The 26001-nt window shown below is 37.1% G+C and overlaps 1 protein-coding gene across 8 annotated transcripts in view; it reads left to right on the top strand.

Annotated features, from left to right (window-relative positions):
• Positions 1–26001, top strand: part of ATXN1 (ataxin 1) — a 267664-nt gene that overhangs the window by 133581 nt on the left and 108082 nt on the right. For all 8 annotated transcript variants that reach the window (XM_060774857.2, XM_060774859.2, XM_060774860.2 and 5 more), the window contains one exon: positions 8313–8387. The gene's annotated coding sequence lies outside the window, so the exon portion shown is untranslated. The remainder of the gene's footprint in view (positions 1–8312; positions 8388–26001) is intronic.

Raw genomic sequence — 26001 nt, 5'->3', positions numbered from 1 at the left:
ACATGCTGTATGGCACCATTGTGTGCTCTTTGTAAGCTGCTCTGAGTCTCTATGGGAGATGGTGGCAGGGTAAAAATAAAGATTATTATTGTTGTTGTTGTTTCAGTAACTCTTATTTTTATGGGGGTTTTTTGTATTCAGAAATGGATGCCTCATAATATTCTGAATCACTTTAATTGAAAATATATTTTCTAAAAGTAGACACAAGCCAAAACCATGGGTCTGGGCTTCAGTTAGCCTATGCATTGTACTGTAGTCCCTTGAGGATCAGGTATTTATCATATTTGCCTGTGTAGCAGATGGATTGGTCACTGAATGCCCTATCACATTAAAAAGGTATTCCACTATGATTCCAGTATGTTTCCATGGTTTCATCCTGTAATGCCAGGGATCTGTCATTGTTGAAGTACTAGAGGTTTAATGTATTGTCGAAGGCTTTCATGGCTGGAATCACTAGGTTCTTGTAGGTTTTTTCGGGTTATAGGGCCATGTTCTAGAGGCATTTCTCCTGATGTTTCGCCTGCATCTATGGCAAGCATCCTCAGAGGTAGTGAGGTCTGTTGGAAATAGGAAAATGGGTTTATATATCTGTGGAATGACGGGTGGGGCAAAGAGCTCTCTGCTGAAGCTAGGTGTGAATGTTTCAGCTGACCACCTTCATTAGCATTTGAAGGCTTGGCTGAGCCTGGGAAAATGTTCTGTTGAGAGGTGTTAAGATGTGCCTGGTTGTTTCCTCTCTGCTGTTTTGTTGTAGTAATTTTAGAGTTTTTTTTAATACTGGTAGCCAGATTTTGTTCATTTTCATGGTCTCCTCCTTTCTGTTGAAATTGTCCACATGCTTGTGGATTTCAGTGGCTTTTCTGTGTAGTCTGGCATGGTGGTTGTTGGAGTGGTCCAGCATTTCTGTGTTCTCAAATAATATGCTGTGTCCAGGCTGGTTCTAGAGGTTTCTTACTGAGAATTTAGATTATCACTCCATAAACTGTAAATCCCAGAGTTCCATAGGATCTTGCCATGACAGTTAAAAGAAAATTGTGTTATGGGAAAGAGCCCTTAATATGTGTTAGATAATTGGAAGAGGAAGAATGGATAACAAAGGGAAGTATAAAGAACGTTGTTACAAGGATAGGAAAGATAATTGATTCTCATTTTAGTACAGAAATAATTCATTTTGCACCTATCTTTTATCTTGTGTCAGAAGTCTGCATTTGTGAACTTGTGTGGTGATTAGGAGAGAAAAGCTGTACATGCCTGAAGATTTTAAAAGTGTGTCTGAATTTTCAGTCAGTGCAAAATTGTGTACATTAGAACTAGGCATGCAAAAATATGTAAATCTTTGGGGGGGGGGGAAGAGCATCAAAATATGCCAAAATGTCTGTGCATAGGAGAAAAAGTATTCCTACAGTCCAGAATGAAAGCAAGTAAAGATGATAATGTTGGTATGAATATGAGGAATTTGGCGGGAACAAAAAATAGTCAGGTTTTCAGATTCCTTCCTTCTACTACTCACCAATAATAGAGTTACTGGCAAAGGATATTGTAGTACATAATAACAGAGCTTATCATTATACATTATGGCCCATATTGTGGATTTTGAGTGATTTCACACTAGTATCACAGAAGCACAGAATATATTAGATTCCACATTTGGCATTCTGCTTAGTATTTTTTAATCTATAATAAATTAATTTCATGTTATTCACAACTGCCTTACAGCATTTGGCTTGAAATACAACAGTAATGAGTATGGAAATTATCAGAAATTGTCTCTATAGATTGCTTTGAGATTATAGACAGAGGCTCTGAAATTACATTTATATGTTTCTATAGTCTAGTTGGATGAAGGTGTGTTTTCTTTTAAGTAGATAGATGTTGAGATACAGTATTGTGTAGTAGTGAACTATGTCTTTGGGGACCAGGCCTCAAATCCTTGTTGGTCATGGAAACCCACTGGGTGATCTTGGGCAAATTACACTCCCTTAGCCTCAGAGAAAGGCAAAGTCAAAATGCCCTCTGAACAAATCATGTCATAAAACCTCCATAATAGGTTCACGTTAAGTTCATTGTAAGTCAGAAACAACTTGCAGGCACACAACAGCAATAAAGGTATTCTGTACCATCTCCTTATTTGTCACTAACTGCATAATTAATTTTTGTCTTCACCAGGTTGAGGACAATTATTGGGGGGGTGGGGGGGTTATAAAGGCAAGGAAAGTTTCAAGCAGTTCTTCTCCACTCTGTACCCATTAGCATTTCATATGACTTACTTAATTAGTTAATTTTATCTTGCCTTTCTCCCAATACAGATTAAAACTAAGAGAGACACTAGACAGAATGATAATCCATTTTACGGGGTGGGGGTGGTGGAGTGGGGTTGAAGGAGGATAACCATTTCCACTGTTTTCACTAGATATCCCCCCCCCCCCATGTCATACACAAAGATTGTTTCCACAATGGTCACATGGGTGGGGAGACTAACAGGAAAACAGAGGAATTGTACTCCTTCAACCTCATTCCCCGGTCCCTCCTGTAAAATGGACTATCCTTCTCTGTCTAGCGCCCCTTTTGGCCTCCACCTAGATAATGGAACAGTACCCTAAGAGATAACACTGTTCAAAATTGGGAAGATAAAAAGCAAAATTAAACTGCATGATTGGAAATTAAGCTCACATGGGCATACACTGATTTTGTTTTGTTTTGTTTTGCCTGGCTAACACACTGTTTGGATACTTCTCAGGTTCACACAGAAACATATTTCTTTGCGTCAGTTTATCTATTTATCTCTTACTGATTCATTCATGATCTCATGGACATAATTGCTGATGACTTGCACTGAATTAAGTAGCCATTGTAGATCCAAGATCACCAGTCATTTCCAGGGCAATAACCCTAGAATTAAGCTATTGACAAATTTATGTACAAGATACAGAGTGTTCTTTTTGAAGCCAAACCTGTGCAGTTCTCTGAAAGATATATTTAAAAATGCAAAATGTTAAGCTGGAAGGCAAGCAAATAATGTTTATTTTAAAGAAGTTCATGGCAGAAACATCACTGACTAATTCTGGGAGCAATCTTTTGAGGACACTATAGACAAAAGGGCAAAACACTATGGCCTTATTCTGTTTTGGATTCCAAATGTTGGTGTTTAATATATTAGCAGAGACCAGGTATTCTCACGGAGCCATAGGGTTTTCCTTGCCTGCTCCTGCCCAGCTCCTGATAAGTTTCTAGGACCCTACATGGGGGAAAAAACAGAATAAATATAGTGCCTAGAGAAAATTGCTGATGGACTACATCAGATAGCTTGAAAATAAGTGGAGATAATTTTAAAAGGCATGTTTCCTAGAGGATGACATTAGTTTGTCTTTCTGAAGTAGGCACAGTCAGTTACTTGGCATCAGGATCAAAATGTATTACTTACATACATGTGTCTTCCTTCATAGGTTATTGTCATTATAGCTACTTTTATACACAGAGAGGCTATTTTTGAGCAGATTGCATTGTAATGTCCTAGAATTACAAAGCATTTGCTTTCCAGATGGAAGCATTGTGTGAAAAATATAACAGCCTGAAGGGTACTTCTTCTATTGATTGTTTTTGTACTGTTGAGGTTAAGTCCGTTTACTCTGATTTCAGTAGAACTTGTGCAGGGGAGATTGTTTCTGTTATATATGTTTAAGTCATGTGGTGACCATGGACTTGCTTTTTCTGGGTGTCTGCTTTTCTGTAGTAGCCATCTAGCTCTTTTCAACATTTGGTATAAAGATGTAGTTTGGGGATTTGATGTTAATTCTTTGCACGAAGAAATTGATACCACTGTACATACCTTTTTTTTAAAAAAAGATGATGATCTTTAATCTTGGCCCATGTATGATTTTAGCACAGTATTATTCACTAGGCTTGTGCAATTCGTCTGGAGGGCGATCCATTCTTAGTATCTGAATATTGGTGGATACCCAGATCCATTTTCGGGAGACTCCTGAAAATCGGCTAATGGAAAAATCTGTTTTTGGCTAGCCAGCTGAAAGATCCAGGAAGATCTGGCCAATTGGCAGGAATGGGGAACTTACAAAGCTCCCCTTTCTGTTCCTGGGACCCTTTCCTTTCAAGGGAGTCTGGGTTTGAAGAACAGAGTTAAGAAAGTACCCCTCTTAGGAATCTTTCCTATTTTCCTTTCAAGGGAGTCTGGGTTTGAAGAATGGGATTAAGGAAGCACTCCTCCTGGGACCCTTTCTTATCTTCCTTTCAGGGGAATCTGGGTTTGAAGAATCGGGATAAAGAAGCATTGAAGAACGGGGTTAAAGAAGTATCCTTCCTTGGACCTTTTTCTTTTTTCCTTTCAAGGAAGTCTGTGGTCGAGCAACGGGGTAAAGGAAGCAGTGCGTAAGACATGTCACAGCATTCTTCTATCCTGATCAACTCAACAGGCAGGGTTCATAGGGAAACCCCTTGTGAGCAGCACGCGGTAGCCTCTCTGCATGCTGGGTGGTGCTGAATCGAGGAGGAGGAGGCATGATTGGCTGCCGCATAGTCCCATTATGGAGAAAAAAGAGTCACGGCTGAGCCCTTACCATTACGGCCATCTACCCAAGCCAAACAATCTGGATTGGCCGGAGCGAACCGACCACTCCAAATCCATGCACAAGCCGATTACTCACAAACTGGAGAGTGGTGAACTAGCACGGACCTGGAAAAGATGCGATTACAATGTACAATAACCCCAGTGCAAAAATATACTGCTTTCTGCCCTGAATTTTATAGGTTCAGGCTGTAAATGTGGGATCATTTATTTAATACTACTGTATTTTTTTCATATATGGAAAACTACTGTGTGGAGTCATACTTGACCTTTTCCCTGACTGAATAGGATATCACATGTAGGCAAGTATTTTACTACAGGGGAGCTCTCAAACAGGCAACTCAACTGTCCAGTATGAGTTGAAAATAACCACTTGAGTATCTGAATGAGCTTTGGGGTCATTTCAAGAAGCACACTAATAAATCCTGCTAATTGCTAGACATTTTTATACCCCATAAGATAGGGGCAGTGATGTTATGGGGCAAGGAAAATATTTTCAAGTTGATGGTATTAGATACACAAGTCCGCATTCTGCTGTACGCTCTAAATCTGACATGACCTATTGGAAAAAAGGCAAGGGCTATAAGAGCGTGGGATTCTCCCGACTATCAAAATGAATCTGATGCAAGGATGTTGCATCCCTGTTAACAGGCCTAAATAACTGTCATTATCTCTGAGATCATTAGGCAAGCCCACGGGCAATTTACTCTGAGTGAACTGTACTCTGCTTTGCATTTCACACCTATTTATTCACAGATTGTAAAATAAATTTTGCCTTGTTGAAAAAGGAGAGTAAAAAAGGGATTCGTTTGTGAAGCGAGTGTGCTGCTTTAATAAATGAAGCCGCTGGGGATTTATGGACCCAGTTGTGTATATGAATATGCTAATAGTAAGCACAGACCACTTTTATCGATCAGTGATGTAATTGTCCTACAGATGGATAGAGGGGAATGATGTAATCGTTATTAAGTTACTGAAGGCATTGACCTTGAGAGGGATCAGATGACTGAACATCATAGCTAGGAACAAAACATTCTTCTCAAAAGCTAAAATGTCCTTATACTTAGAATGGTTAACAGCAGAGATAATTTCAGGCAATTTAATCGTTCAAAATATATTTACAATACTAATGACTAAAACAACATTTGAATTATTGGGGGGATTTGGCATTTTTGTTTCCATTTTTTCTTTATTCAAGCAGAATATTTTTATACTGCCCTTCATCTCACAGTATCAGGCACATTACCGAATGATGCTGCCATCATCTTTTTTTTTTACTTTGACAGTCTTAATTACAGTTATAACTATTTCACCTTTTGCTTTGAAGTTATTAAATTCAGAATCGTTGGCATCTCTAGCATCATATCCATGCTAATAACAGAATGGGATTCCTATGAAGAGAAAGAATTGAAGGAGAGAGGAAGTGGCAATTAACGTTTGTGAGTTGGAATTCTGAGCATGGCTATTTGGAAATAATTTAAATAGAAAATTACTGAGACTTTCCTTAAAGTAAATATATTTTTCCTGAGAGAAAGCCATGCTAGTCTGTTTCAATGCAAAAATAAGACCAAGATGAGGGAAAGGAGGCTTGAGGCACTTTTAAGACTAACCCAATTTATTTTAACATTGACTTTTAACATTAGCCATTTTCTTCAGTTCACTTATGGAGGTAGATTTAAATCTACAACAGACCATGCTAAAATACATTGATTAAAGATTTTGAATATGCCAGAAGACTCCTTTTTCTTCCCTCCTCTTTAAAAACCAAAAACAGATAACAGAATGTTGATTAACTAGACTATCACAACTCACACTGACACAAAAGATAAAATATAAATACATAACATATCTTGTAAACCAAAAATGAGCAAGTCCCAGATGGAATAAACAGAAGCCATGTATTTCCAAAATTTTTCTATTCCCTTTCAGCAGCTAAAAGACTGCTTTTGGATATATCATCTGTGTATATTTTAATCTAATTTGGATCTCTAGAAAGTTGGGTTATTGGCTTGCACACTCCAACCAACAAAATTTATGACTGCCTTGTTTACCGGTAGTAACCTTCCTTTTAGCATAGCAGGATAGTTAAATATTTTTAAATTAATATTAGAATTCTTAGGTAGACATTATTGATCGCCATAAATAGGTTGTGTTGTTGTTAGTGTTCTCTATTAAAAGCGCAAAGCAAGGAACTGTACCTAGTTTGCTATGAAAGGAGTACTATTGATTTTATTAATTTATTTAGTTCTTACTTCTTTTAAAGATGATACAAAGTGGCTAACAATGCTTAAAAACAATGTACAATTAAAAACCTACATTGTATAAACACTAAAATAGAACTTAACATGCAACTATTAAAAATAAATAACTAAAATAATTCAAACTGTTAAACAACTATTAGAATACATGAAACACTATGCAGCACCTCTTGGTTTGGTCTTAAAGCCTGTCTTCTTTATAAGTCTGCCTGAATTGAAAGGTTTTAGCCTGCCACCAGAAGGACATTAGAGATGCTCTGCTCAGCAACATTCATTTTAGAAGACACTGTCCTTCAGAGAAGTGTATGTTTTGTAACACAAGCAGTATTATTTGCGTTGTTGGCACTACAGTTTATTATATTTAATTTATATGCCAGCTTTCTCCCAGAGTGGGACCCAAGGCAGCCTCCAAAAATCCAGTAAAAATATATTCCACACAATTATATGGCAGTAATTATGGTGACAGTAGTGACTGTAGTTTTTGTTATAATGGTATATAGGATGTGGCCAAGCATTCTCGGTATTGATGGAGCAAACTACTACATAAAAGAATAAGCATCCAATAAAACTGCATTTCAGGGCCACCTGGTGGCACAGTGGATTAAACTGATGAGCTGCTGAACTGGCTGACTATAAGGTCAGCAGTTTTATTCCGGGGGGCGAAGTGAGCTCCTGCTGTTAAGCCTAGCTTTTGCCAACCTATCAGTTCGAAAACATTCAAATGTAAGTAGATCAATAGCTACCGCTTCTACAGGAAGGTGATGGTGCTCCATGTAGTCATGCTGGCCACATGACCTTGGAGGTGTCTGCAGACAACGCTGGCTCTTCGGCTTAGAAATGGAGATGAGCAGCACCCCCCAGAGTTGGACACAACTAGACTTAATGTCAGGGGAAATGTATACCTTTACTTTTAAAACTGCATTTGATCTAGTGTAACTCATTTGCATTTGATCTAGTGTAACTCAGCAATGTAATAAACTGACAAGAGCCCACGCTGTGTCGTCTTGCTGTCCCTCATTTAAACCAGGGCCACTTGTGGTGTCAAGCCAGAGGTTTTCTAATATTGTTCTTGTTATGTGCCTTCAAGTAGATTTGACTTGACTTCGGCAAGATTTATTCAAAAGGGATTTGCCATTGTTTTTCTCCAAGGTTGAGAAAGTATGATTTGCCCAGGGTCAGCCATGAGTTTTCATGTCCAAGCAAGGATTTGAAGTCTGAGCTCCTAGAATCACACTAACACTCGGATACACTGTAATTATCCTAAAGCTGAGACAGAAACAGGGATGATGGGATCACTTCTTTTACAATTTCTGTCAAAAGTGCAAGGATTATAAAGTCAAATTTAGTTGTTTGTGTAAATAACATATCTGTGCGTCCACGAAAAATCCACAAATGAATACTGAAGAAAATACGGCTTTTGCTTTCAAACTGGAAACCTAAAAAATACTGAATAATATTTATCATTGTTTGTGCAGGTCAGGAAAGCACGTGTACCAACACATTTGAAAACTAAGCAGAAGATTCTAAAGAAGATTGTTCAGGCTGACATGGTGAGTAAATCTTTCTTAATGACAAGCCTCCAGACCTCGCAGGTCACATTACAAATCTTCCAGCTGCAATGAACAAAGATCAGAAGGTGAAGGATAACTTTCTGGGAGATTTTTCCTGCTTCAGCAAATATAGTCATGACCTTGTTACCCTTCGGGATCCTGTTCTGTGTACACAAGACGGCTTGTATGTGCTTGTGTACACGTAGGTCCCCACACCTACAATTAAATAAATGTTGGTACTGTCATTACTGATAGTGTTGATCACCTGTTTCATAAAATGGGAGTGGTTGAGAATGCAGCAGCTCTTTCCCTTTCCTCTTAGTAATCAGAAAGTAACTAAGACTGCTAAGTAACTAAGTGGGGAGTATTGGCTCTCTTTTAGGGGATGCGGATTCTGTGCAATATATCTTGCTCTATGACAGGAGTATTAAGTTGTGTCTTGTTGGGACACACTGATAGTCAAGGAGCTATCTTGATTATTTGTAGTCCCTGCTAATAATTAACTCTAAGCCTAGTTTGGTATCTCATTGTATAGTTGCTTCTTATAGTTCTCTTCATGCAATGAAGTTTTGGATAGACTTTCCACACAATGAAAACAATAATTCGCATCTAGTTTCCAAGATTGGTTGCATGTACAGTATAGAATTAATACAGCTTATAATTGGCATGGTTCAATGCTGTAGAATCATGGGAGGTGTAATTTTACAAGGACTTTAGCCTCCTCTGCCAAATGGTGCTGCTACTGCTTCACTAATTAGTGCAGTTAAAGTGTTGTCAAACTGCACTAATTCTGCAGTGTAGATGCACTCTTAGGTAGTCTTGGAAAGTCATAAGATGCACTCTTAGATAATCTTGGAAAGCTCAAATAAGAATTTTGTCTCCTTGTGATGGAATAAAGGGACCCTGGGAAGAAAGTAATCAGCAACATATAAGTTTTGAAATTGGCAGGCAAATTTCTCTAATTTAATTTTTCTTTTATCTATCAGTGAGGTGGTTTTCGAATAGCTTCAGTGAAACTAAATAGATGCATATTAGAGAAAGGTTCTTTCAGTGAGTTAACATGGCTTATACGCACTGCAATGAGGAGAAATTCTCTATGTATTTCTTCTGCACTGTTTTTTTTAAAAAAATCTTTCATTTTCGTACTTTCCTTCTTTTTTCCTCTGCACTATTTCAAAAGAAATGGGAGGGGGGGGGATTTAACAACATCCACCCATGTCATGTCATGAACAAGGTTGACGGGTGGATCTGAAAAAAGTGTCACAACCTATCAGCTTATTTCTTTGAGATCCATTAGCAATCATATTCTTTTATGTTACTATAGGTAATGCTGTTCAGTTGAAACAGAAAAAAAATGGTCACACCTTTTTAGAAGCTGTGTTCATGCTGAAACAAATCTCAAAATTGATCGTATTTCTACTCACCAGTTTGCATGGTCATTGTTGCCACTGGTTTATTTCTGTGGGATTATATTTGGCCATATGTGCCCCCTTGTTTGTAAAGAGGTAGCATGAGTCAACAGCACACTACAGGTTACATAGGTATAGCATTAGCTTTCCTACAAATGTCTGTAAAGAGTTCTTTCAGCTATAATATTCAAGAAATGCAAAAATGTAGAAAATGATTGTGCCATTACATTGGTTTTAGAAACTGGAGGGATGTGAACTTCATTTTAGTCATTCCATTTGCAATCTAATTAAAATATTATTTTATTTTTATTTCTGTTATGCATAAGTCGTGTAAAAAAATAGAAAACAATATAATTCATAGTTGATTTGAGAAAAAATCCCAGTAAAAGAAGTATGGAGATGGAAAAATACATAAATTTAGTAAAAGAAAACCACATGTCCAGATAGTTATATAATATTGATGTCTATATGCATTATGTTCACATATTGAAAGAGTAATACAATCCTCACTTTATTGAATAGCAGGAGGTGAGTATTTATATCTTCCAAATTTTGCAATAGCAGTCATTTAGCTGCTGAAAGGACATGGAGAAACTTTGGAAATGCAAAGCTTCTGTTTATTCCATCTGGGACTTGCTCAGTTTTGGTTTACAGAATATGTTATGTATTTCATCTGTTTGCTTAAATTCGACTTGCGATAGTTTAGTTAATTAATTTTCTGTTATCTTTTGTTGGCTCATAAATGTAGTCCTGTGGACCACCTGCTGTACTGGTTTTCAAAAAGGCGATGAGTCTGGGATTATGAATAGAATGTATAAAAAGAAATCCTGAATATGAACGACAAACCCATTCTGGCCCACAGCAACTCGAGGTAGAAAACAGCAAAGTCTAGGCAAGAGGCTGAAGAAGGGAAAGAGTGACTGGAATCCAAGAAGGCAAAAGTCAGCAGAAGTATTTGAAGATGGTCCTCCAGGATACCCTCCTAGAGCAGGAGTGGCCCATTTTGTGGGTTGGTCCCTCCCAGACCTTCCTTCTCCATTGGGCTACATCCCCCAAGGAAGCCTGAATACTTCTGTTTTCTTCTGTACACTCTCTCTCAAATGGTGACAGAAGATATCATTGCATCACTTCTTAGCTTATCTTCTTATTTTGGGAAAGACTGTAGAGAAAAACTGAGATATTTGGAAGTAGTTTGGGGTCTGGTATTCTTTTGAGGGTGGAGGTTTCATACTTGGATGGGGGAGGTTCCTTGTGATTTTGTGCATAACTTGCAGAAAATTGTGGGACTGGAGAGGGACCCTCAACAGCTACAGGCCAGGGCCCAAGGCCACCTGTATTCAACAGGCTGCAATGTGCCTAGAGTTACATTGGAAAGCAGTAAGTATCAAGAAGCCAAAAGACGATGTAGATTTTGTTCAGGTCATCGCATCTTGTGCCAGAAGAAATGCTTCGGAGAGAACTGAATCTGTCCTCTTTTTAAAAATGGTTGAACAGCCTATGTAAAACGCAGCTATGACACTTTTGTCCTACCTTGTTCAATGAACACTTTTTGTCCATCTTTAATCAGAGGCAGAACTTAAGGTTTAAGACTCATTCAGGCATAGCTGAGGTGGAGGTGGAAAACATGGTGATAGGCCATTTTTTAAATAGTCATGTGAACTAAAATAAGGAAACTAATAAAATATAGCTCGTTAAGAACATTGATTACACTTAAACTAAACATTTCACTATATAAATGTAAAATACATTTTATATACAGTGATACCTTTATGTAAGAGTTTAATTTGTTCCATGAGCTAGCTCTTAACTCAAATGCTCCTATCTCAAAGCAATTTCCCCATTGAAATGCTGTTAATCCATTCTGGCCCTCCATCTCCCACCCCATTTTTGTTACGTGTTTTTAAATAAGAAAATGTACTTTATAAATAACAAATAATGTCTAAATGCATATTCATATGGAACAATTAAAAAAGAAAGATCAACTTTAAAATGGTAGAAGCACAAAGTTGTGGCAAGAAAGCACAAAGTGAAAAAGCCAAAGCATAATTTTCTTCATACTGTACTCATTCCAGCCTCCCCCCCCCCCCCCCCCCCGTTCTCTCTCCCTCACCTTCTTCATGATGCCAAACATATACTGGGGATAAAAATCACACAAAATCAATTAAACCAAAGTTCCTCAAAGTGGACAAGAGCAAGGCAGACAGCAGTCTCCCAAAGCAGACAAAGCACAAGGCATGGAGGCTGATCCCTTGAAACCCTATTTATGTATTTACTTTGTTATATATCCCGCCTTCTCTCCTTCACTGAAGAACTCAGAGCCCTAAAACTTTATACTCTCATAGTAATGCTCCCTCTGGTGCTAGCTCTTAACTCAAAATGCTGCTCTTATGTCAAAGTGAAACCCAGGCCAAGGGACAGCTCTTAAACACTTTTAAGTTGGGTTGCTTTTAAGTAAAGGTTCCACTGTATTGGAATTATTTAAAATTAAATAATTGTTTAGTACTTATCCATTGCTAAAAACTAAAAGTGTAGGCAAATAATAAGGAATAAGGAATTGAAAAAATTCTCACAATGATAAGTTAGAATTGCAAAAGGAAGGAATGAAATTATGAGCTTCTACTTTTGATTGTCAGACAGGATGAATAGGCTCAACCTAAAAGATCCAAGTATTTTGCTGCTTGGTGACAGTTTTATTGGATTTGAAAAATCCAATCTGAAACATCCACACTGATCCTTTGAACATCAGAATAATTGTAGATACTTTTGAGGTGTTGGTTGATTTGTATTTAGAAGAAACAACAAGCAGTGTGGTTTCTTTTCTTTACCCTCTGAAAAGGACAAAGCTGATAGATGGAAGGACATGGATAAAGCACATACATGTGATGGCTGATGGTGATAATTTGGCATGGAATATATTCATGATGTCAGTTTCTAGTCGTTTTTTTGGCAATTTTACATGGGAGGAAGACATATACTATTCTAGTAATGACAAGTACTACAAACTCTGAAATATAATTTCTGTGGTATAGATCAATAACTTGCCATCTTGTTTCTGCAGTAAACTACTTAACTCGTGTAGTATGCAGGAGTATATACAAAGATAATAATCTTGCTTACTGCAACTGCTTCTTGTAAATCACCCTGAGGACATTTTTTAGAATGGAGTAAAAATATTTATGTTGGAATAAATGGTTGACATTGTATACGCTTATCAGTTCGCTGATTTACATTGATCAAATACATCTGGCCTTGTTTCAAGGCCCATTATGAGAAGCAAATAATCTGATTTGAATATATATTTATCTCTGTATGAAGAAAAGGAATCAACACCTCTTCATAATCTTTTAAAGTAGGGTATGACTGATTTTAAGCTTACTCTCTGTTTTCTGAGTAATCTCTCTAAACAGTTGCTGTTTGTTCTGCATCAAAAATTCTGTCAGCTCAGTAGTAATTGGTATAATTTTTCCTGTCTTTTATGTTCTTGTCAAAATAACCTCAAGAAGCACAGAAATTTGTGCAAGTCCTCTTTTACCATTATGTATTAATATGTATTGCTACTTAATGTTGAAGTTATGAACTTAAGAAGGTTAATCTAACCCAGTAGAGCCCACTTACAAATCGTACACCAAGAAGGATCTGTTAAGTCTGCCAGAGTTGTGTTTTGTTGTGGAATCCACACAGATTGAAACTTGCAGTACAGACATTCTACACTGTAGTCAGCTGCACATTATATACAGCTATCTCCAAATCTCAGCTCTTAAAAAGTTTTTCTTCATTGGTGTCCCAACCAATATCATGTATTGGGGCAAAAGGCAACCCCATGCTGGTGTGTGTGTGTTTGTGTATGGATGGATGGAGGGAGCAAACAGTGATGCATTGAAGTAAACGTGTATGTGTTGGTAGTAGGTTGGCTCTGATTGGGTAAAATAAAATAAAAATGTTCACGGAGGGAATTTTATATTATCCTGGAAATAAACCCCAACAGATACCAAGGACCTGCTGTGGTGGAAAAAGAAATGCAAATAATTGTAAGGTGAACCATTTTCTGTATATACACAAGACAAATAATTTTAGTGTGTCAAACTTTATGGGAATTACCGTATTTACTTAAGTCTAACGCTCACCCTTTTTTGGTTTAAATTACCTTGCCAAAATTAGGGTGCACATTAGATTCGCGTAATACAGTAATCTGAGTGCTGAGCCAAAGAAAAAAAGAAAGGTGCTTCAGGAGCTGCACCTGGACATCATCTCTAATGTAATACTATGCAATTCTGGGATTTGTAGTTTGGTGAGGCATCCACATTCTTTGGCAGAGAAGGCTCAAGACCTTGTAAAGCTACAGCCCCCATGATTCCGTAGCATTGAACCAAGGCAGTTAAAGTGGATTTATTCTACAGGATAGATAGATACACCCCAAGGTTTTATTTTCCATTGCTGGAAACTTTGTTTCTCTGACACTTTGTTTTCAAAGAAGGAATTCCAAGCAGGCAACAACTGTAACAGTCAAATTACATGTTTTTCCAATTTTGGTGCACATTCAGTAACTCATTGGACTCAAGTAAATATTGAATATTTACTCTTATATAAAAATATAAAACTTTATTTCTATTGTTTTTTTTAAAGAGAGTAAGGAGGGGGCCGTTTTGATCTCTTTGGGGAGAGAGTTTCAGAGACGGGGGAGATAATGGAGACAGCCCCCTCTCTCATTCCCACCAGCCGTGTTTGAGATGGGGGTGGAACTGAGAGCAGGGCCTCTTCCGCTGATTGTAGTGTTCGAGTAGGTTTGTAAGTGGAGATGCGGTTTGCCAAATAGTCTGGGTCTGAACCGTTTTGCTCTTATTTTGCTGTGTAGCCAAGTAAACTTGAAATGGTCTGTGTTCTTTTTCCAGTGTGATTACAATGCAGCTGGAACATTCAGTTATAGTATATAGGATTTATTTGTGCTTCAGTTAAATGACATGGGGAAAATAGTTGTTTGTTCCTCCAAACTTAGGGTTTTTCCTCCTTGAATTGTCTTTTAAGATTACATATGATATTTAAGAGAAGAACAATAAGTAGACACGCAATTTGGAGCCCCTTGTTCATTGTTTCATTGTTAGATAGAAACTACTGGATGCTAGGCTAGTCTGTGGATTGTTGCTTTGTTTACATTGAGATTGTTTGATGCTCGGAAAAGAAAATTACCAGGTCCCAGACACTCCATGTATGAAACAAGAAGAGATTGGAGATTAAATTGCTACTCAATTTAGAATTCACTGTAAATGAAAGAAGTTAGAATAATGCTATGCCCCATGCTGTACATGATTGCCTTTTTGTTTGTTTGTCCTTGTTTATCTCCCCTTCCTACTATTGGAGAATTAAGACTTATTTATTTGTTTTCAGGGTGGTTTACAAACTATGGCAATAATTCAATGCCAGATTCAGACAATAACAATATCAGTAAAACACAATATTATAAAATTGTAAAAGAAACAGATATCAATTAAAATAGTCTTTCAAATGATTAAAACATATCAAAAGTCTAGCACCAACTGAGCTTTGTAAACATTGAACCAATTGCTTCAAAGTTTTTGTGGGTATGTTTTTTCCCATTCTTATGCTCTTCTGTTGAACCCTCATAATAATGGCCATTTTTTCCATGGCATTTACTATTATAAACTGGTGTTTGTACATAAGTCATGATCCCATTATAGCCATTATTGGTAAATTACAAGCAGCCTAATATTTCAAGTAAACCAACATTTGTTTCAAATGTAAGCTTCTGCTATAACACTATGTAACACAATATTTGTTCCTGGGTTATAAATGTCATTTCCTAATTGGTTCTATCATTCAAAAATGGGGGGAAATGCTTAACTGCAAAAAAAAAAAAAAGTTTTTGCGGGACATCCCGCAGCACATTTGGCTATAGTTTTACAATGAATATCTCGAGTCTCAACCAATTCAGCATAATTTGTGGCAGCCACAAAAATGAAGTTTCTGGAGTATAACAACTACTTTCGAAGTAAGTACTGCACATTTAAACAGGAAATGACATTTTAAAATTGGGAACAGAAATTTGTGTTACATAGTGTAATAGAAGACTGGGGTTGTAGATTCTCCACCGATAAGGAGAAATTAAAAATATGTTTATGAATTATAGAAAAGTAAGTGTGTAAGTATAAGGACAAAGACCAAGTAAAACACACAGAATATTGTGTCATTTTATTACTATGTAGTGAAGTTTTAAAGTGTTTAATCACCTTCCATGTAGATTATGGTAATACCCTTTTGTGAGACTGCCTCTGAGGAACTACATAAGTCTGCAGTATCTAAATAACTAGATAAATTAAGAAAATAGCCCAGCTGTTCAGTTAGGATGATTTACTTATTTGTGTTTTAATACCGTGACTTATTGTGATTTGAGTCATATCAGAAGACACCTTGGGCTGTTTTAAATCTCCCATTACTGGGAGAAAGGTGGCATATAAAATAGATAGAAGATAGATACAGCTTATTTTTTATTCTGACTATACTTGACTTTGCTCTTGATGGTCACTCTGCAGCTGGCTGGAATTGCAGTTTTGTTTCTTGCCGCAGTTGCAGTTGCTTGGGGCTTAACTCCTATTAATTGGTGCTCATATTTGGAAAGTAGCACTTTTTTTTGTTTTAAACATTAGTTTTTTCTTTTTTTTACTATCTTGAGCTACAGTATCAAATCACGTTTAACTTTCATTTAGTTTTGGATTGAAAGTGAAAGCAAGATTTCAGCTGAACTCATTAAAACAGTTGAATTTGGATAGCAGTTTTTACAGACTGGATCAGGGAGTAAGTGACAAAACGTAAAAGGATCTGGTCAAGGAAATACTCTAATTCTTTATGAAGACTTCTTGAAACGACTAGAAGGTACCAATCTCATTTGTTTTCAGTACATATAAGTTAGATACTTTAGAGTTGCCTATTATTTTGACTTGTTTTAAGGCTCTTTGTAGATTATGTAATTCCAATGTTGATGTTCTATTTTAAGTTGGATCGTTAAGCAACATATCTAAAGAAGCATTTTTTCTGCTAATAGATCTGTGCTCCAAAATTGTTTTTAATTTACAGAAAAAATGTTCCATTTGTAGTTGTAATACAATGTTGTGTCAGGTTGATAAGTCAGTTTCAAATAAATTTTGGGAAGGCTGTTACACCCAAGCCAAATATTTTCATATCTGGTGGAATTGTTGATCGAAGTGGATACTTCGGGACAACATAGTGCAGGTAGCATTTGTTATTGTGTAACAAAATGATAGCAAGTGCTTTCTCTTTTAATTATGGAGCCACAATTGAATCTGGGAAGCATATTTAAGCTTTATCTGATTCCATTGATAGTATAGTTGGTAGTAAAACTGTGTTTTTCTTTAATCTAGATGATAATTTATCAAGTAGCCTTTACTCGATCCATATTTTTCATGCCAAACATGTTTCCATTTCTCCTTTAATAAATCAATACACGTTGTTTTGATCACTCTGTTTCAGATTCAATTCGTAAAAAATTTGAAGAGTGATAGTACTAAACTAGGTATAAACAGCCTCAGGTTATTGTTTTTCAAATCAATATTCAAAATGAATTTCGAAGTTTAATTGTCTTGTGTTAAATCTAGTATGACTGATGCACATATACCTGAGAATGAGTTCTTCTGATTCACTGGATCATCAGTATCCATTCATTTTTAAGTACATATTAGTAGAATGTGGTTGCATGTGATCAAATTAGGTATGGCTAATTTCAGAATCATTAGAAATATTAAAATCAGGTGATATGTTGTGTTATGTTCTTATTGTATTGTGTTTGAGGCTTCGGCCTGTGTAAGCCGCATTGAGTCCTTCGGGAGATGCTAGCGGGATACAAATAAAGTTAATAATAATAATAATAATAATAATAATAATAATAATATAAGGCATGTGTACAAAATAATCTTCCTTTGAATAACTATTTCTAGGAACAAGAAGGCTAGTAATATATTTAATATCTATTATTCTGGATTGGATTTCTGATTTTTTGCTGCTTGTATTCTGTTTACAGCTTTCGGTTGTTTTGTGGTTTCTTTTATCTGTATGTTAAGCACAAAAGAAAGTGTATGCACTTAAATACACATTACAAATTATTTTTGATAATTCTTTTGTGTGTGTTTTAAATACTTAGAAGAAAGCAAGTCATCCCATTCAAGTCTTCATTCTCTGTCTGCAGTGTGTTTTACCATATGTAATACTTGCAACTGCCTTCCTAGTTAGCGGAATGTTTGCGTCAAAGAAGGGTAATAATCAGTAATGCTATGAATTAATTAATTATGGTATTTCTCATTTTAAACACTCAGTTACTCCACTGTATCAGCTCTACAAGAGCTTTCAGTATTTTAAATAATGAACATAGGATTTAGAAGTAAGGGAATACTTTAGGAGCATCATATCTTATCTTGAGTTAAAATGGAAAAAAGCTATACATAATTATGACACTGGGTGTATGTGTGACTTTCCATTCAACTTGAACAATAGGCATACTACAGGCAGGCAGCTTAGTGAGTCAGTGTCCAAAACACAGCATGGGTTTATTGAGTGTAACTGTGATTCATTTTGCTCATCTACGGAATTGACTAACAGAACATAACCTCTGTTTCTTAAGAATCCTTCTTGCATTTGTCTGAGCTGAATATACAGTTAACCATGTCTTCCTCAGACATGTTGCATATCAGCTTTTTCAAAACAGAAGCATAAAAATTATTGAAAGCATTTTGTATATAGATAAATTCCTTGCTACCCAAGGAAGATAATAGTGACAGCATTAAATAGAAAGAAATGAAAAAATAAAATTATAACAGATTAAAACATATTTAGTAAAAACTTTAATCAGTCATAATCAATATTGCAATTTTGATGCTAAAGGCCTATCAGAATAAGAAGCTATTGTACTTATTTGGCAAGGAGTCCCAGAACCTGGATGTTTGTCACATTCCCACTGAATAAGCCTCTGAAGATGGCAGAGCGAAACATATTTGAGTTTCACCCAGAGATATAAAGACTCAGGCAAGCTTATGAGGGATGAGACAGTTTTCATAACCAGTTCTTTGGACAAAGTACAACTACACAGTCACATTCATAACTCAAGAAGTCAGAATGAGTGGGATCAGATTCCAACTGGGACACTGCATTACAATACTTCCAACAGAGAGTTCTGGCTCTCTTTCTGTCTCTTTCACTTTCCCTTTCTGCAAATACATACATACATATATATTGTATATACTTAAGTTTAAGCCTAGTTTTTCAGCCTTTTTTTAGGCCGAAAAAGTCTACCTTGGCTTATACTCGAGTCAATGTTATTTATTATTTTAATCTGTTATTGTTATTGTTATTATTATTATTATTACATTTGTTATTTCACTCGACTATATTACATTTTCCATTTTACTCTATTATTATTACATTTATTATTTTACTCTATTATTATTGTTGTTGTTGTTGCATTTATTATTTTAGCACATTAGTCCTCTTATTACATTTCCATTATTTTACTTTATTATTATTATTATTATTATTACATTTATTATTTTACTCTATTAGTATTGGAAGGACACGTAAGCACATTTACATTGAAGAATGTTAGAAGAATGGTTTAATCAGAGTTGAACAGTCTTATCTTAAATCACATTTTTATGGAAATATTCAAAAACATTTATCCTATTGATGCCTCAATTAATGTAATTGTATTGGTATCTATTTTTATTTTGAAATTTACCAGTAGATGCTGTATTTCCCACCCCCGGCTTATACTCAAGTCTGTCCATTTTCCCAGTTTTTTTTTGTGGTAAAATTAGGTGCCTCAGCTTGTATTTGAATTGACATACTCACATATATATGGTACATAAAATGATGCTGAAGGGACCCTGAGACTTCCCAGCCCTGATTAAATCAGGGATAGAGACCTTTGGGTAGCAGGGCATATACTAAATTTATGTATTTATTTATTTACTGCATTTATATACCGTCTCTCTTAGCCCGCAGGCGAATTGGGGAGGTTTACAGTTGGTACCAAGACCATAAAATAATATTCAATAACATAAAACAATTGAATAATAAAACCATAACAGAATCAGTACAATCAATAAAAACATGTATCATTAGTGTCTCCTCATTAAAAACATTGTCTAATCACATCATCAAACCATTCCATTTTCCTATGTCTGTTACACTGTATTTGCAAATGCCGGCTCAAAAAGCAGGCATTTGCAAATACAACAGAATCCCACAGGCATCCATTTTCAAATACACACACTCAGAACTTGAAGGTGAAATAGATCTAACAGGAGAATGAATACATAGATCACGGTAACTATTCTGCATAGTAACCTTCCTGCCCACATGGTTTGTCTTGCTTTCCTCTGCAAAGTGAAATTCTCTATACAAAGCTGGGAGAGATTTAGCCTTCCCTGTCTCTTTCAACCAGATATGTACAAGCGATGTTGAAGTACTAATCTAGGATCAAGTCCTGAATGGCAATTGAGTCCCCATTTATTCAACTCAGTGAATAAATCCTTGTGGGTTTTTTATCCTAACTATGGAAAATGAACTGCTCCAAATGAATTCCTCCAAAATAGCCAGCCACTTGGCCTTACTCTAACACAGAACAGGGTAATACAGTATTTCTTCAATCCTAAAACATACTTTTTCCCCTTATATAAACCTCTCTAAAAACGGGGTGCGTCTTAGAATCACAGGTGCATCTTAAGTATTTTTGGTGATGGTGGTACTAAAATTAAGGTGCGTTTTTCAGTCAATGATATTTTACAACTGAAGAAATGCGGTAGTAATTATTTCTTCTCTGTGAACTCTTTCTGTTTGCCAATATAAATTCGCCATTTTGGAAATAGTTCAAACATTAGTAAAGTTTTAGTTTTATGATTTAGAGCAGGCATAGGGAACCTTCGGCTCTCCAGCTGTGGTGGACTTCAACTCCCACAATTCCTTGAGGCTCGGCATTCGCCCCAAAGGCTTACCTTGGCCCAACGAGGTTTGTTTGGCTCTTTTTCATGGAGGACGGGCAGCAAAGGGGGAGAGACGAGCGTAACGTAGAGCCAAACAAACCTCGTTGGGCCAAGGTAAGCCCTTGGGGCGAATGCCGAGCCTCAAGGAATTGTGGGAGTTGAAGTCCACCACACCTGGAGAGCCGAAGGTTCCTGACCCCTGATTTAGAGGGTTGGAAAGCTATATCTCTTTAGTATCATATTGTTGGACATGAGCTCTAATCCGTCCCAAACAGTATGGCCAATAATTAGGGATTATAGAGCTATAGTCTAGCAATCTTTAGAGAACCACAATGGATCTATCTGTGCTCTTATTAGACTCATTTTACTGAGATGGAACTAGTGGAACTTTTTCTGTAATATGGGGACAACAATTTTTAAGAACTTGTGCTGTAGCGATGTTATTGGTTGACTTACCGGTACGTTGAACTTTACTAATGTGTTTCAGAGCAGATAATGCTCCACATCTAGTTGCTAATAGCAGAGGTCAGATTTTGATCCTCTTGGCTTTAGTGTTCCTACAGAACACACATCTTAATCACAGAAGCATTTTTCGAGCAGGCCTAGTGCAGGGAAGCAGCTCTGCTTTGTTCACTATATTCACATGAAGTATGGGGAACAATGTTAGATATGTATTGTTTAATGCAGAGAAGCCATTGAAATTCACAAAAACATGGAAAGTTTCAACAGAAAGGAAGAAACCATAAAAATGAGCAAAATTTGGCTACCTAGAATCAAGGAACATCACTCAGACACATGAAGTCTCCATACAGTAAGCAATCAAGGGTTTGCCCAGACAAAGGATGCCTCCAGGCAACATACAGTTCAAAGGGAACAAAGGCCAGTCTACTTCCAAGCTTGCTAATTGCATCCTTCATAGTAGTTTAACAGACAATGGTTCCTCTCACCCTGGACATTCTACAGGTATATATACTCCACTTGCTTGACTACTATCAAATTCTCTGAAGATGCCAGCCATAGATGTAGGCAAAACATCAGGAGAAAATGCTGCTAGAACACTGTCATACAGCCCGGAAACCACACAACACTTCAACATTAGATATTCTTATAGAATGCATTCAGATGCCAGTTTAAAATTTCTGTGTGCTTTGAATGTTCTGTATATGCTTTATATATTCTCTACTTTCTCCTTCACAAATGGGATTACATGTATGTCTTGAAACTATTTCAGGATATTGCATCAGTGCAGATTGTGATCATTTTACTCAGCCATTACATTTACCAGAAGAACTAGAACATACACAGAATCTTCCTCCCTTAACTTGGAATTAGAGATGCAAGGTGGACTACCTTGTCACAAGCTTGTAACACTTATTAGAATAGCTAAAGAAGAAGTCAGTTCTCCTTTTACACTGTGCTGAGATAGGTGGCAAGTGTTTCCATTCCTAGCATTGGTTTCTGTGCTCACTGGGTGTCCAGTAAAGCCAGTTTGTTAAAATCATTCTATTAATCTCAATCATGGAAAGAACATGATAAACTGTAGTAGTCTATGTTATAGATGTAAAAGCTGCGTGACAATGAGCAAAGCACATAAGTGCCATTGAAAACATTCATGTGTAAACTGAGTATGTGTCAGCTTTCAAAGATGTCCTGAACTGCGGATTGAGGCCAAAAGAAATAGAGCAGGTTTTCAAGGAATGCTGTATCATCATTCGCGCACATACACACATGATGTTAAATTCCAGCTGACATCTTGGATACACATTTGAAATGTATCTTCTTTGTGATGCAGGGATAAATATTCCCACAAAGTGTTAGGGATGGTCGGAAAGAGAGGCTTCAGTTTAGGAAATTGAACATCTCCCTCCCTCCCTCCTTCCCCCTTTTGCCCTGGTTAAAGAACTATTAAATATGCATTGTCAGTTAAGCAAGGTAATGTTAGTACTTCTCAGATATTTTACTCCTTCTTGTTAAATTTCTTCTTGTGATAGTTACACTTAAAATGTGGGTATTAGGCATAAAAAATAAGGTGAATAAGCAAACTCCTTCTGTAAATCAACAGCTCTATTATGAATGTATTTCACATATTCCTTCAGTCACTTGACACTTCTAGCCCTCTCCTGTGATTATTTTTATTACTCTTGATTTTCATCTTTTTCTCTTTTCCCACAGCCATCGTTTCTATTTAATGGATAGTGTAAAGTTATGGAGATGGACTGGGCAATGTTGGTGATATGTATAGTGATTGGAACACTGGATAACAGATTTAGAGATACGCAGTCAGCCCTCCACATTCATGGGAATTAGGGAAGCAGGGACATTGCAAAAAGCAAAAACAAAAAATACAGAGGAGATTGGGCAAGGCTTCTTTGCATAACCAATAGTGGGGGGGGGGGTGTCCATGAAGGGGGTAGTTTGAAGAATGTGCCACCCCATCCTGAAGCCTGGCCTGCCATCTGAATATCATATGCACATTCACACAGAAGCCCTACACCTTGAGTGGAAAGGAGAATGAGCAACTGCAACCACCTCCCTCCTTAATCCTGGTGCCTCTGTGTGCACATCCATATAGCAGCCCCGTGTCTTGGGAGAAAGGAGGGGATGGATGCTCACAGCCACTGCCTCCCTTCTCAAAGCCTGAGCTGTCTGAATGTTGTTTTATAGCAGCCCCACACTTTGAAAGGAAGATTACAGTTGCCTTTGTAAAAAGGAGCTTCTTTATCAAAGCATTTGTTAACTGGAGCATAGCAGTAGCAGCATATGCTCCATTGTAGATCATATGCATCAGTGGGAATAGAAAGCTTGACCAACACCTCCCATTATTATTTCCCTCTTGTAATAAGAAGCAGGGGAATGAGAACTATCCTGGTGCAGTGGTTTGAGTGTTGAACTAAGACTTTGGGAGACTACGGTTCAAATCCCTACTTGGCCATGGAAACTTTGGGATAACAACACCCTTTCAGCCTTAGAGGAAGGCAATGGCAAACCCCATCTGAACAAATCTTGGACAACAACAAGAAGAAACCTCTATAACAGTGGTTCTCAACCTGGGGTCCCCAGATGTTTTTAGCCTTCAACTCCCAGAAATCCTAACAGCTAGTAAACTGGCTGGGATTTCTGGGAGTTGTAGGGCAAAAACATCTGGGGACCCCAGGTTGAGAACCACTGCTCTATAAGGTCAACAGAAATGAGAAATGACTTCCAGACACACACTACACAATTAGAAGCAACAGAACCCAGTGGAAGGTATGATTGTGTAATAGTAAAGTTAGGCAAGGAGTATGAAATCAATTCTATTTCCTTAGTAGTTTGTATAGCTGACAGTAATACCGATGAATCATAGCAGGGAGACAGAAGTGTCATTCCCTCAACTGAAAAGCATAGTAAAACTTACAGCAAAGGTCAAAGCACTGGCTAAACTACCTTGCAAATATTCTGAGTACCTGATGGAATGAAAGCAAGATTCAGAGAGTGATACCGGAATATTACTGGTCTTTCATTTGTTTTAGTATTTCTTATTGTTTTTTTTTTAAAGAAAGTAAGTAAAATGCTATCTTTTTTTAGTTTGGATCAAAGGAAAATGCATTTCATAAATGTCTAGTTGTAAGGCAATTACAACTAAATTTTGCACAAATCCTTTCCAAGAGATTAGCTGTCAAGCATAATAAAAAAGATAGAGGCAGCACTTTTGCAAAACCCGATGAGACTTAGAAGAGTAAGATTTTTCTCTCTCCTGAACTTGAAGTGTGGTTGGAGATGTCAGTTTTTAAACAGTGCTTTGAGAAGTAGTTAGCTTTTAAAGAGCACCAATTCGCAGCACACACAGAATGATTTTGAAGTGTAAAGTCTTGGGAGGAAAGTTGACAGATCCCCCATAGTTAGGTCAAGCAGGCACATACCACATCTCTGATGCTTTCCTTTCCAGCAGTTTTGCACAGCTGGCACAAGAAAGAAACGCGGAATGAATTTATTTTTTATGGATTTACTTGGTCATTTAACACGATTGTATCACTCTATCTGAGGCAGCCCATGCTGGAAATTCAAAAAACAAATAAACAAAAACCCTTCACTCCTTCAGGGTAATCCTTCTGAAAAAATTTTTTTACAAGAAATATAGGCGTAGTGTCTACCAAGTATGCCACGTTCTGTGTGAGAAAAAAAAAATCCTGATTTTTGCACAAGGCCTGTTTTGTTAGGAAACCACTCCCTTCTGCTTGTGTTGTTCAGACTGGCTGCTAATTGCCTCTTGGTTGATGACATTTTCTGTGCATTGCCACATTGTGCCGGGATTATTACATTTTAATGCTGTTAATTGTTTGCAGATCCTTGACTTGCAACCCATGCCAAATGTGGCAGAGTAGTAAGTGAAGAGCCCTCTGCGTTTAGAAAGCCCTCATTGTTCCCTAATTAAAAATGTCTGAATCTGAGGATTTTACATTGATGCAGTCTAGGTAGTACTAACACTACTATCTGTGACCCTCTTTTTCGAAGGGAGCTAACCACTCATATTCTAATTGTAAACTATTGTAATTTTAAAACAAAAGGAAACACTCGAACCTTACAAAGTTGGAAAAAGCCTTCTTTGCATTGACTAAATTTGGTGTTGGAGAGAACTGTTTATTTGAAAAGTTAGGCACTGTCCTCTAATAGCACTCTTTTTACTAAATGTCTGATTTCATTCTTTCATTTGCATGGTCAGTATGTTGCTTCCAAGTGTAATCTTAACTATATATACCTCATCTACACTGACTGATTAATCTGGGGCCAGTTCAAGGAACAAATGAAATCATGGTAACAGCTGGTTCGAGACAATATTGTTTGTGACTGAATGGGAGCGGTAATGGCAGCAACATGGGCTCAATCTCTCCTCTTTTCCCTTCCCTCCCAAGAAAGGAGGAGGTGTCATGTTAGGACAATGTAATGGTCCAAATTTGACTCAGTCTTGCTGTCCACACTGTGCTGAAGTTGTAAGGTTGCTCTTGAGTTTCAAGCAACCTCTGGAGCATCCTCTAACTGTTCTTAACACCGGGCTAAACTGGAATAATGTAGTTTAACTGCATACCCACCAGAAATTCAGGAACAGGGCAACCCTGGTCGAGCCAGCCAACACAGGCCATGGTGAGGGGGCAGGGAGACTATCAGGGAAAGGATATAGCTTGTTGGTAAATTAGTTAGACAGAACCAGTCAAATATAAATAGGGCCAG

The sequence above is a fragment of the Anolis sagrei genome, chromosome 4 (assembly GCF_037176765.1).
Source record: "Anolis sagrei isolate rAnoSag1 chromosome 4, rAnoSag1.mat, whole genome shotgun sequence".
Classification (NCBI taxonomy): Eukaryota; Metazoa; Chordata; class Lepidosauria; order Squamata; family Dactyloidae; genus Anolis; species Anolis sagrei.
This window is presented reverse-complemented; position numbering and strand designations above follow the sequence as displayed.